Genomic DNA, 13910 nt, shown 5'->3' on the forward strand with positions numbered 1-13910 from the left:
TGAAGGCAGTGATGAATGGGTGATTGGCGGTATGAATGGAACAGATAGCTAACTACTACTACTACTACACATCAATAGTTACCTTACACAACACCAGTCACTCTGTATAGCTATCTTCAGTCTGGAAATCAATCAATATTATTACTGTAGGAAGTGGAATACCAAATCAACCAATAATTGAACAGTAAGTCAAATGGTCAGTCAGTGTAAAGAGTCAGTCAGTGTAGAGTCAGTCAGTGCAGAGTCAGTAAGTCAGTCAGTGAGTCAAAAATTCCACAGCAGACAAATCACCCAGTCTTTAAATCGCTTCAGGACGAGGATGTATTTTTATATCTTGTCCTGATTACCATAAAGACGATTTAGTAAAGCTTAGAGGATTTATCGTAATGAAGGTGTTAATGAAGACGATTTTTAACCCCTTCAGTTCGTCGTGAAGGGGTTAATGAGAACTAAAGCTCCCTAACGACTCTTCCTTAGCGATTTATTTCTGGATACGGCTGGTTAATATCCCGTATGTTATCTATGCAGAGTATGGCGATATTAGGATTAGGTAACACGGAAGAGGACTGTAAGGTGTAACAAGCAAAATAAATCGCTTGGGAAAAGGTGTTACAGAGCTTCCTTATACGAACCTATATCTAACCCCTCTAGTTCCGTCTCTCCCACGCTGAATAAAATCGTCTGGAGGTAAATGGAAGGAAACATAAAGACCTCGTGGAAGTGAAGGGGGTCGCTAATCATCCTGCAATGTATAAGCGATCAATCACCTGTCTAATTTACCTGTCAGCCAATCATGAACCCACTCCGATAGCTGGTCATTTAAACGGGAGGCAATTTGTGTGTGTGTGTGTGTGTGTGTGTGTGTGTGAGAGAGAGAGAGAGAGAGAGAGAGAGAGAGAGAGAGAGAGAGAGAGAGAGAGAGAGAGAGAGAGAGAGTGAGTGAAGGAAGGAAGGAAGGGTGGAGTGAGGAAAGGATGCAGTGAATTAATGAATGAATGAGGAAAGAGCGATTGAAGAAGTGAAGCAAGGAAGGAATGACTGAAGATACGAGTGAAGTAATATGAAGCAAGGAAGAAAAAGAGTATATGAAAAAGAATGTAAAAAAATGAATAAACAAAACAAAAAAGAATGAATGAAAAAGAGAGACAGTAAAGAAAAGGATGAAGGAAGGATGTGGTGAATAAAGTGAAGGAAGGAAGGAAGGAGTACATGGGTGAAGGATGTTAGTGAAGGAAGGAAGGAAGGAGTGAAGGAGAAACAGCGAATATCCTTCAGTTCGTAAATCAGACACTTAACTCACTCACTCACCCATTCTCTCTCTCTCTCTCTCTCTCTCTCTCTCTCTCTCTCTCTCTCTCCCCTTGGTTTCTTTCCTCATCCTCTCTCCTCCTCCATCCCCTTTCTCCTCCCGTCTTCTCCAGTTTCTTTCTCTCTTCCCTCCCCTTCCCCTTTCACTTCCTCTCCTCCTCCATTCCCCTTTTCCCTCCCCTACCTCTTTTCCTCACTTCTGCTTGCTCCCCCTCTCTTCCTATTTCCTCTCCCTCCATTTCCCTCCACTTCCTCCCCTGTTGCCCCATCCTCCCTTTCCCATTTTATCTTCTCCCTCTTTCCTCCCTCTCTCATCCCTTCCTCCCTTCCTCTCGCCTCTCACCTCCTCCTCTGGCCTCTTTTCCTACCCTCTCCCAGTCCGTCTTCCCTCCCTCCCTCCCTCCCTGCTCTAGCCTTCCCTTCAATCAATTCATCAATCCTTCCTCCCTCCCTCCCTCCCCTCTCGTTCCCCTCTTCCCTCCCTCTTTTTCTCTCCTTCCCCTCCACTCCATTCTTATCCCTCCCTTCCACATACCCACGCCTCCTCTCTCTCTCTCTCTCGTTTTCTTCTTGTCTTTATTTTCTTCGTATGTTTATTTTCTCTCATGTTTTTATATAATTTCTTCTTCCAATCTTCCTTCTGTCTTTCCTATTCTTCTCTTCCTTGTTCCCTTCTCCTTCCTTCTTTCCTTTGTTCTTTTTCCTTCCCTAATGCTTCCTCACTTCCTCTTTTCTCTCTCTCTCTTTCCTCTCTCTTCTCCCTTCCGTTTTTCCGGACCTCACCCATTCCTCTTCTCCCTTCCCCTCCATTACACAATTCTTTCCCTTATTCTCTCCTTCCTTTCTCCAGGTCTCTATCCTTCCTTCCATCTATCCCTTTCCTTCTCCCCCTTCTCTCCCATACGTCCGTACTTTCCTTCTCTTTTCTCTTCCTCCTCATTTCTTCCTTCCCTCCCCTCCCTATTTCTCTCTTTCGTTTCCTTCCCCCTTCATACGTCATTTCTTTCCTTCCTTTTCTTCCCACCTTCTCTTCCCCCTCCTTTCTTTCCCTTCCTTCCCTCCTCCGATCCTCTATTTCTCTCCTTCTCCTCCTTTCTCCATTCCTCACCTTCCCTTCCTTCCTTCCTTCCTTTCCTCCATTCCTCTCCTTCTCGCCCTTATTTCTCTTCCTCCCTCCTTCCCTTTCTTCCCTCCTTTCCTCCATTCCTCTCCTTCTCGTCCTTATTTCTCTTCCTCCCTCCAATTCTTTGTCTCCTTTCCTCCATTCCTCTCCTTTTCGTCCTTATTTCTCTCCCTCCCTCCTTCCCTTCCTCCCCTCTCCCCACCGTCCCTAGCTGGCCACAATTTAGAGGTTCATGCAGAGGTGCGTGTGTGGCTGCAACATGCAACACCCGTCATGCAACCAGGCACGGGCAGGGCAGGGCAGGGGTAGGCACGTGTGGAGGGAGGGAAGACGTTAGGTAGGTAGGGAGGTAGGGTGGAAATAGGTAGGTATATGGGAAGGGTGATAGGGAGGTTGGTAGGGGAAGAGATGGAGGTAAGAGAAAAATATTTGAGAGGTAGGTATGGTATTTGGCAGGGTAGGACAGGGGATGGGGCAGGCACGGAGGCCCCAGGGTAGGTAGTAAGTAGGTAGGTAGAGGTATGGGGGGGAGATAGGTAGGTATACGTAGGGAGGTGGGTAGAGGAAAAAGAGATAGACAAGGTGAAAGATGGTAGTTGGCAGGGAAAAGCAGGGGCAGAGGTAGGCACAGAGGAAGGAAGGGGAGGTGGTAGGTAAGTAAGTAGGTGGGTGGGTAGGTAGGTGGGTAGGTAGGTACGGAGGGAGGGGGGAGGAAGAAAAGAGGGAGGGAGGTATGGTGGTAGGGAGGTCGGCAGGGGAAGAAAGATGGGTAAGAAGTTGAGGATGGTATAAAATAGTTGGCAGGGGAGGACAGAGGCAGGGGTGGGCATGGGGGAAGGGAGGGGAGGGGGAAGACAGGGAGGAAGTAGGAACTGAGGGAGGTAGGACACGAGGTAGGGAAAGAGGCAGGTAGGGAGGTAGGGGGAAATAATTTGATAGAGTTAAGGAGGGAGGGAGGGTGGGAAAAAGAAAGGGAGGGAGGGAAGGAAAGAGAGAGGGAGGGAGGCAGGAGGGTAAGTAAAGAGATAGGGAAGAGGTAAGAAGTGTGGAAGGTAGGGGGTAGAGTTCGGTAGGCAGTTGGGTGGGAGGGTATGTAGGTAGGTAGGTAGGTGGGTAAGGGGAGGAGGATGGGTGACAAGAGGTGGGTATGGAGGCTGGGAAGGGTGCAAGGAGGGAAAAAAGAGTAAATAGGGTGATACGAAGGGTGACAGGGGGATAGGGAAGTACACTAGACAGACAGACAGACGTGCAGAGACAGACAGACAGACAGCAGGCGTAGAAAGCAGGGGGTGAGAAGGCCTTGGGAAAGCAAAAGAAGGGAGGAAGGCAGGGGGAAGGGAGGAGGTAGGGAGGGTGGCAGAGAGAGGAGGTGGTGAGGCAGGAAAAATAAAAAGAAGTGATGAAAGAGTGAGGAAGGGAGGGAGAAGGAGGAAGGGGAGAGGAATGAAGGAAGGAAGGGAGGAGAGAGGATGAAAGGGATGTATGATGACGTTAAAACTGGAAGAAAATGAGAAAGAGGAAGGGAGGAGATGGAGGAGGAAGGTAGAGAGGAAAGCAGGAAGGGAATGAGGAAAGAAAGAGGTGAAGAGGAAAGCATGAGGAGAATAAGGAAAACGGAAGGATGAGGAGATATGAGAGAGAGAGAGAGAGAGAGAGAGAGAGAGAGAGAGAGAGAGAGAGAGAGAGAATGAGGAAGGGAGAGCATGGAGCATGAAGCAAGGTTAGACAGGGGAGGAGGAATGCGGGAGGGAGAGTGAGAAATTGAGGGAGGGAGGGAGGGAGGGAGAGTGAGAAATTGAGGGAGGGAGGGAGGGAGAGGGAGAAATTGAGGGAGGGAAGGAGGGACAGACAAAATGAGAGAGAGAGAGAGAGAGAGAGAGAGAGAGAGAGAGAGAATGATAGGAAATAGCGATTGAAGAATGAGTGAAGATGATATGAAGGAAGGAATGAGATTTAAGTGCGGTAAATGAATGAATGAATGAATGAATGTGTGAATGAATGAATGAATGAATGGGTGAACGAATGAATGAATAAATGAATGGGTGAATGAATGAATGAGTGAATGGTAAAATAAATGAATGAATGAATGAATAAATGAATGACTGAATGAATGAGTAAATGAATGGATGGATGAATGAATGAATGAATGAATGAATGAGTGAAAGAATGAATGAATGAGTGAAAGAATGAATGAATGGGTAAATGAATGAATGAATAGGTGAATGAATGATGGACGAAAACAGATAAAACGGTGGTTACAACTGAATAAGTGAACGAAGTTAGGACAAAAATAAGTGGATGAATGAATGAATGAATGAATGAATGAAAGGTTGCACAGTGGACGAGGTGAGGATTGAGGTGAAGAGGGAGGAGGACGAGGAGGAGTAGGAAGAAGAGGAGGAGGAGGAGGATTAGCAGTAGGGGAGGAAGGACGAGGAAAAGGAGGAGGCAATGGAAGGAGATGGAAAGAATAAAGGAGGGTACGAGAAAAAAGAAGGAAGGAAAGAAGGTGAAGGAGGGAAAGAGAAGAGGAGAAGAGAAGGAAGGGAGAGGAGGGAAGAAGGGTGGCAGGGAGGAAGGTGTGGAGAGATGAGGGAGAGAAATAAGGAAGGAGGAAAGGAGAAATGGGAAAAAGAAAAGAATGAGAGAAGGAAAGAAAGAGGAATGAAAGAGAGAAGGATGGAGAGAGGGAGGGAGAGAGGGAAGGAGAGAGGGAAGGAGAGAGGGAGGGAGGGAGAGAAGGAGATGAGTTATGACTATTATCTTTGTTTATTTTTCTTTTCTCGATTCTCTCCCCTCTACCCCTCCCCCCTTCTCTCTATCTCTCTCCCCCTTCCTCTTCCATCATGCAATCTTCCTTCCCTCCCTCCCTCCCTCCCTTCTTGATCTCATAAGCACCCTTTCACTCCCTCCTCTCCTTCCTTCCCTCTTCCTTTAGCTTCCTTCCCTTCCTCTAGCTTACTCCCCTTCCCTCCATCCCCTCCCTATTGTTTATTTCCCCCTACCCTCCCCACCCCCTGTTCCGATCCCTCCTCCTCCCTATCTGTCTTCCCTCCTCTTTCCCTTCCCTTCCCTCCCTCCAACATCAACCTTTCTCCCCTCCCTCCTCCCCTCCCCTCCCCTCTCCTCCCTCTACTTTCATCTTTCTATTCCCCACTCTATTCTCCTTCCCCTCCCCTCACCACCTCTCTCTCTCCTTTCCTTCCTTCCTCTTCCCTCCCTTCCTTCCTGTTCTTCTCTCCCCTTTCATCCCTTTCTTCCCCTCTCCTCCCTTTATCCCTCCCCTTCCTCTTCAACTCCCTTTCTCTCCCCTCTCTTCCAGTCCCACCCACCCTCCCTCCCTCTCCCCTCCCCTTCCTCAGTTCTTCTTCCGTCTCTCTTCTACGCAACTCCTGCCCTCTTTTCCCCTCCCTCCCCTCCCCGCGTCCCTCTCCTCCCCTCCCCGCGTCCCTCCCCTCCCCTTCCTCCCCACCTTACGAGGCCGCGGGATAATTGCCACAAGCACACACAGTTGCTAACACACACACACACACACACACACACACACACACACACACACACACACACAAGCACACAGTTCCTTAAATGTACATACGTAAATATGCACAAACACAATTTACACAGTTGCTTGCACACACACACACACACACACACACACACACACACACACACACACACACACATTATTAGCCCCAAACAATTATGTATACACACACGCGCGCATGACTGCACACAAAAATCTGATACAACTCCCCACACGCACGCAGTAACTGTACACCAAACTCACTCACACATATCCAAGCACCACCATGCACACATACACGCACTCACACACACACACATACACAAACACATGAACGAAAACATACATACACAAACACATGGGTAAACACAAATAAATACACACACACACACACACACACACACAAACAAACAAGTTTCGCAATAATTCAGACATCAGGAAAAACACACATGACCATACACATGCCCGCCACACACGCACACGCAGTTTCGCAATAATACACACACACACACACACACACACACAGGCAACGATACAGGCTTGGATACGTACACAGCTAATTAACATCATAAATAAATACACATGAGCACACACATCAGTACTTCAAATGTACACACACACACACACACACACACACACACACACACACACTTCCTTGCCTTCCCTCCTTCTTTTCATCTGTCTTCCTTGCTCCTTTTCTCCACCTCTCTCTCCCTTTCTCCCTCCCTCCTTTCTCTCCCTCTCTCATTTTCTCTCCCTGCCTGCCTTACGTTGTGGCACGCGAGGATATAAGGCATCCTCTCTCTCTCTCTCTCTCTCTCTCCAATCCGTTTTTTCCGTCCTTTCTTCCATTTCTCTCTTTCTTTTCTTCCTTATTGAACGTTCTTCCTTATTCCATCCTTTCTCAGTCTGTCTCACTTTAATTCTCTCTCTCTCTCTCTCTAATTCATTCCTTCCCTTTCCTCCTCCTTCGCAATCTATCCCTTTAAATCTCAAGTTCCTCTTCTCTCTCTCTCTCTACGACACACGCCAAAGATTTTCCTTCACTTCCTTCTTATGTCTCTCTCTCTCTCTCTCTCTCTCTCTCTGCCATGTGTCCAGATATCACAAAATAAAAGGATCTTGAGTCTTGCTTTATTTTAGTTCAACAATTTTTGAAGAGATGTTTTGCAGTCTCAGCCTTAGGTTCTTCTCTTAAAAAAATACTCCTTCCTACTCACACTCCTCCCTCCCTGCATATCCTCCTTTCTTCCTTCTCCTAACCCTCTTTCCTTCTTCCTTCTGTCTCGCCCTTCCTCCAAGTTCCCTAAGTCGTCCTCGAAATTAAAGTAACAAAAAAAAAAAAAATCTCAAGAAGGAGCTGGTGAAACTACGAGGGGGAAAAAAAGAAAAGAAAAAAAGGATGTAATATTTACTAGCTGGTAACTCCGCGCACTGATTATTGCCACTTTTTGCTAATTGCGCCAAATTTCTCCGTTTTCTTGCTCTTGATCACCTACCTTTCTCGCTTCACCTCCTTCCCCCCTTCCCCCTTCTACCTCCCCTTCCTTCTTCTCTTCCTCCTTCTCCTCCTCCTTCCTTCTACCCTTCCTCCTTCTCCTCCTTCCTTTTACCCTTCCTCCTTCCCCTCTCCCCATTTCTACCTCCTCCTTCCTTCTTCTCCTCCTCCTTCTCCACCTCCTCCTTCCTTTCGTTCCCCCACTTTTCTCTACCTCCTCCTCCTTCGTTCCTCTCCTCCTTCTCGTCTTCCTTCCCTCGGTTCTGGCCTAGTTTCATACTTATTGGTATTTGTTTGCTTTTGTTCACTGTTTAATGTTTGTTTCATCATCATCATCATCAATATAACTTTTACTCTTGTTTCTCTTTCTCTCTCTCTCTCTCTCATCATTTAAACATTTGTCACTCCTACTGCAATTACTGTTCTATTTTTAAGTTTCCTTCAGTATTACTACCTCACATTTCTTTTTTCTTATTTCCTATCACCTTACCCCCTCCTTCCCACCGCCATCCTCCTCCCCTCCTTCAATCTGGCCTTTTCATCTTTACTGCCTTCTTAGTTCTCGTCTTCGTGTTTCCTTCAGGTCTCTCCTTCATAAATATATTACGTGTTTTTTTCCTGTCCTTCATTTTGGCCCCGTTTCATTTACATCATTTTTACACATTATTTTCTTGGTGTTCTTTTTCCTTGTTTATATATATATATATATATATATATATATATATATATATATATATATATATATATATATATATATATATATATATATATATATATATATATTAGATGTGCCTATATTTTCCATTTTTGTCCTTGATCATTTGTTTCATATATATTTTTATTTTCGTTCTATCGTTACTATTTATATATTTTTTCATACTTATTGTTTCTATATTACTTCCTTATTTTTGTTTTTTGTCTTCTCTATGACTTTTAAATCTTTCCTTTTTTCTTCGTCCATATTCCGGGTTCGTTATCAGTATTTATTTATTTTCTGGCCTTTACTATTTCATTGTGTTAATATATGCTTTCTTTCTTCATGATAAACAGGAGTTCTGTATAACTGTATGGTTTTGTTTGTGATGTGTGTGTGTGTGTGTGTGTGTGTGTGTGTGTGTGTGTGTGTGTGTGTTAGAGAGAGAGAGAGAGAGAGAGAGAGAGAGAGATCAGTGTTTCAGGAAGCAATGAGACTGAAGTACTGGAGGTCATAGGAAGGGGGAAAGAGAAGAGGGATATAGTGGTCCACAACTCACCTTTCCGCTACCCTTGAATGGTACAATTTCTCTAGACTGAACAAACTCGCTAAGTGATTGTCTGTGGGTTATTTAGTTCACGTTTTTATTGTTTTTCTTGTTACCAGATTTCTCCCACTACGTATTACTGGGAGGGAGGGTTTCATGATGATGATGATGATGATGATGATGATGATGATGATGATGATGATGATGGTGGTGGTGGTGATGAAGATGTTGGTGGTGGGGATGAAGATGGTGCTGGTGATGATTATAGTGAAGATGATGATGATGATGATGATAGTGAAGCAGCCATCAACCTAGTCATCCATTCATCCATTCATTCAATCCTGTAACTATAAACATATTCTTTTAACCATCCGTCATCCATACCAACCAAACATCCACTGCTTGAGTCACACGTAATCAAACATCCAAACACCCAATGGGGGGGGGAGATGGAGTGACCCAATTATTCATCAACCACTGATTTATGCATTCTATTCTTCATTATTCCGCCTCATCAATTACACATTCATCCCATCAATCACACATTCATTTCATCAACTGTACATTCATTCCATCAACCATACATCCTTTTTCAATAGTTATACATTTATTTCATTAATTTAACATCCTTTTCATCAATTATTCATTCATTTCGTCATTCATATATTCATTTCAGGTGTGGGTGCGGCTCCTCACATCCGGTACCGCTCTTCTCAACAGAGTGGAGTCAAAGTTTTTCGTCTCATTAATTCTTTTCCTCTTACTGACCAACTTCTGTCTCTTCACCGCACTGTCTCACCTTTATCTCTTTTCTACCGTTACTTCAATGGTCACTGCTCCTCTGAACTGTCTGCTTGCTTCCCCCCTCCATTACGGCGGGCACGTAGCACCCATCTAGCAACAAAATCTCACCCCTTTTCTGTCCAACTCTCTATTGCACATGTTAACCGATACTCCCAGTCTTTCATGTATGCAAATGCCAACTCTGGAACTGTCTTCCTTTGTCTGCATTTCCCTATGACCACGACCTCCAGTCTTACCCAGTGTGTCCAGGCATCTCGAAATGAACGGACCTTGAATTTGGCTCGCTGTTATTTATTTAATTATATTTTTCTTGAAGGGAACAATATGCAGGCTTCTAGTTTTTGGTTCCTTCTTCCATGCATTAAAAAAATAAAAAATGTGGATTCATTTCATCAGTCATCCATTCCACCAGACACATTCTCCCATTCCATCTCTTACGTGGATGGTAATATTGACATGATGGCCATTCTTCCCACCATCCATTTCATAAACTATCCATCCAGTTTGTTAGCCATCCTGTGATTTGTCAACCATCCATCCATGCCATCAATAACCACATCACACTAACCATCCACCCATCTACACAAACATTCCATCAATCATCCATCCGTCAATAATCAACCATCACATTAATCATCCACCCATCGACACAAACATCCCATCAACCATCCACTCATCCATCAATAACCATCCATTATCTACACACATCCCATCAACCATCCATCCACACAAACATCCCATCAACCATCCATCCATCCAACCATCCATCCACAGGAACATCCCATCAACCATCCATCCATCCACCCATCCATCCACCCATCCATCCTCCCATCGGTGCCGGCGTACATAAATGCATGAGGCTGGTGCGAACACAGCATTTCGACATGTTACCGACTATTACAAGGGAGGAGGGGTGGTAGGGGTGGGGGAGGAGAATTAGGGCAGGAAAAGGGAGGGGAGTGGAGGGGAAGGGAGGGGAGGGGAGGTAGATGACAGGGAAACAAACAGATAAGGGAAGAGAAGGAATATGTGAATCAGGAGTGAGGGAGAGGGAGAGAGATAGGGAGGATAGGGATAGGGAGAGGGAGAGAGAGAGGGAGAGGAGGGAGAGGGACAGGGAGAGTATGAAAGCAAAATGCGAGGGAAATGAGAAGGAATAGTAAAAGGAAACGAATGAAGGAAGGAGGAGGAGAGAAAAAAAGGAGGGGAAGGTGGAAGGGAGTTAGTGGACAGAGAGGGAAGGAAAGGGACAGAAAGGGAAGAGAAATGGAAGAAGGATAATACTGAAGGGAAGGGAAGGGAGGGGAAGGAGAGAGAGGAAGGATAACAGGAGACGAAAGGGGAAAGAGGGGAGTCCAGTGAAGTGAAGTAGGCGAAAGGAAGGATAAGTATGTGAATAAAAGGATGAAAAGGGAAAGAAGGAAAGGGGAAGGAGAAGGATGGGAGGAGATGATGAGGAGGAAAAGCTGGGTGATAAGTGAAAGACAGGAAGAGCAGTGAAAGACGAGGGAATGCTAAGGAAAGGAAAGTTGGAAAGGAAAAAGAGGAAAGCGTTACGGATGAAGTGAGGAGGAGAAAATAGGAAGGAACGAGGGAGAAGGGAAGGTGTGGGAAGAGGAGATAGGCAAGATGCGAGGAGAATGACGAGAAGGAAGAGGAGGGAGAATGGAGGCATGAGTGAGAAGGAGATGGTAAAAGAGAAGAGGAAAGGAGAGGGGAGGGAAGATGCAGAAAGAATTAACTGAAATGAGATGTAGAAGAAATTTTACCGAGAGAGAGAGAGAGAGAGAGAGAGAGAGAGAGGTGTGTGTGTGTGTGTGTGTGTGTGTGTGTGTGTGTGTGTGTGTGTGTGTGTGTGTGTGTGTGTGTGTGTGTGTGTGTGTGTGTGGAGTGAGATATGAGAAGGTAAGAGAGGGCGGGAACGAGGGGGGGGAGGGGGAGTCATACAAGGAAGTAGGTGAGCACAGGTGAGGGGAGGGGAAGGAGGTAGGGGAGGAGAGGAAGTAGAAAGTAGGTGGATGGAGGTGAGGGTGGCGTGGGAGGGGTCGGTGGTGGAAGGGGTAGGAGGAGGGGTGGAGGGGAAGAGGAGTGAAGGAAGAGGGGAAGGGGGAGGGGGAGAAAAGAGTGGACAGTGCGATGTTAAGAGCAGATAAGAGAGTGTGTGTGGGGGGGGGGGAAGAGGGTAGGGGCGGGGTCCGGGTGGGCTTTAAATAAGGGGGAGGAGGGGGAGAGAGCCTGGGGAGGAGAGGGGAGGGGAGGGTAGGGGAAGGGCAGGGGCAGGGCAGGGCAGGGGCAGGGCAAGGCTGGGCAGGGCAGGGAAAAGCAAGCAAGGTAAAGTAGAGCAGGACACAATAGGCCAGGGTAGGGCAGGAAGAATGGGTAGGGCATGAGGGCAAGGGAGGGGTAGGCAGAAGACAGAGCAGGGAAGAGAAGGGCATAAGGCTGGGCAGGGCAGGGCAATGAAGAGGAAGGATCAGGAAGAAGAGGGATAAGTTAAAGAAGTGCATTGAGATGGAGGCGGGGCAGGGCAGGGCAGGGCAGGGCATGGGAAAGGTGACAGGAGAGGGAGACAGAGAAAGAGGAGGGGGGGGAGACGATGTGGGTCATTGTCGGGATGAGCAGTGACACGGCAGACCACAGTAGGGCATAGCAGGTCAAAGGAAAGCAGGGCAGGATCCAGGGCAGGGCAAGGTAAAGCAGGGATGATGGGTAGGGCAGGGTTGGGTAAGGTGGAAGAGGGTGAAGGCATGACAAGGAGGAGAAGGGCAGAGCAGAGCAGGGCAGGGAAGGAGAGAGCAGAGCAGGGTAGAAGTAAGCAGAACAGGCAGGGCAAGGTAGCATAGCGCAGAGTAGAGTGGCAGGACAGGACAGAACAAGGAGGAAGGAACTAAGAGAAAAGGATGACTACCCTGTGCAAGGTAAGGTGGATCAAGGTGAAAGAGGGTCAAGGCAGGGTAGGGTAGGGAAGACCAAGGCAGGGTGAAGTGGAATAAGGTCAGTGTAGGGTAGTGGGGGTAGGCAGGGCTGGACAGGGCAAGGTAATGGGGTGGGGAGCAAGGTAGGGCAAGGTGGCAGAGCGTTAGGGCAGGCTGGTTGGGTAGGCATGGCAGGGCAAGGGAGAAGAGGGGAGGGAAAGACCGGATAGGGTCGAGTAAAGAGGGTAGGAGGGGAAAGCGTAAAGCAGGGATGGGCAGGGTAGTGTGGGGAGCAGGGCAGGAGGTGTGAGTGAATGGCAGGGCGAAAAGAAGAGGGGAGGGCAGGGCAGGGAAGGGAAAAATAAAGGATGGTAGGGCTGGGAAGGGGAGCACAGGGTAGGGGAGGACAGGGTAGGGGAAGGCAGGGGAAGGGAGAGCAGGATAGGGGAGGGCAGGGGAGGATAGGGGAGGGCAGTCAGGGAGGGCTTGGCGGGGGAGGGCAGGGTAGTAGGGGTGATGGGGGGGGCAGGAGGTGGTGAGATAGTGATCAGAGGCTGCCCTGGGAAGCGGTCACGGCCCCCCTGCCCCCTCCCCCCTATCACTCCCCCTCCCCCTCATTCACCCCCACCCCAAGGAATGTAGCCTCCCCCTCTCCCCTTCTCTCTACCATTCTTTCTTCCTCCCTTCCTCTCTACTCCTTTACTCTCTTCTTTCCCATCTTTCTTCAACATTCCCATCTTTTTACCTGTTATTTCCTTTCTTCAATTTTCTCTTGTTTCTTCTTCTCCTCTTTCTCTCTCCTTCAGTTATATTTGCTCCCTTTTCCTCTTACTTTACTCTTCCTCCTCTCCCTTCTTTCCCTGTAACTTTTCCCTTCATATTCCCTCCTCCCTCAATCCTCCTTTCCTCCATCATCTTTTCCTCTTTTTACCTCTTCCTCTTCTCTCTTCTTCTCATCTTCTCTTCCATCAAAATTATCTTCTCCCTCTCTCTACCCTAAACTTTCAGTTCTCCTTTGTATTCTCTTTATTTTCCTCTGCTTTATTTCTCTTACCATTCTTCCTTTATTTTTTCCTTCAGTTATCCTTCCCCGTCCTCCTTCCTCTTTTCTTAATTCCTCCTTCTCCTCTTACTTTTCTTTTACTGCTCTTCATTCTCTACTTCCTCTCCTCTTCTATTCCTTCAGGTATCTCCTCTTCCTCTCTTCTTTCCCATCTCTCTCTCTCTCTCTCTCTCTCTCTCTCTCTCTCTCAAAAACAAACCTCTCAGCCTTACCCTGTCTCCTTATTTACAGTCTTTTATTCTCTCTCTCTCTCTCTCTCTCTCTCTCTCTCTCTCCCTTATACACAGACACACACACACACATTCCCTTCCACTCCCTATTCTCTCCCCAGCCTCTACCCTCCCTCTCTCCCTTCCCTCCCTCTCACTTATCAATCCCTCCCCTCCCCCTCCCTCCAATCCCCCTCACCCCCACTCAGACACGCAGGGAGAGAGG

The sequence above is a fragment of the Coenobita brevimanus genome, chromosome 26 (assembly GCF_032717465.1).
Source record: "Coenobita brevimanus isolate Jiangsu-jjx chromosome 26, ASM3271746v2, whole genome shotgun sequence".
Lineage (NCBI taxonomy): Eukaryota > Metazoa > Arthropoda > Malacostraca > Decapoda > Coenobitidae > Coenobita > Coenobita brevimanus.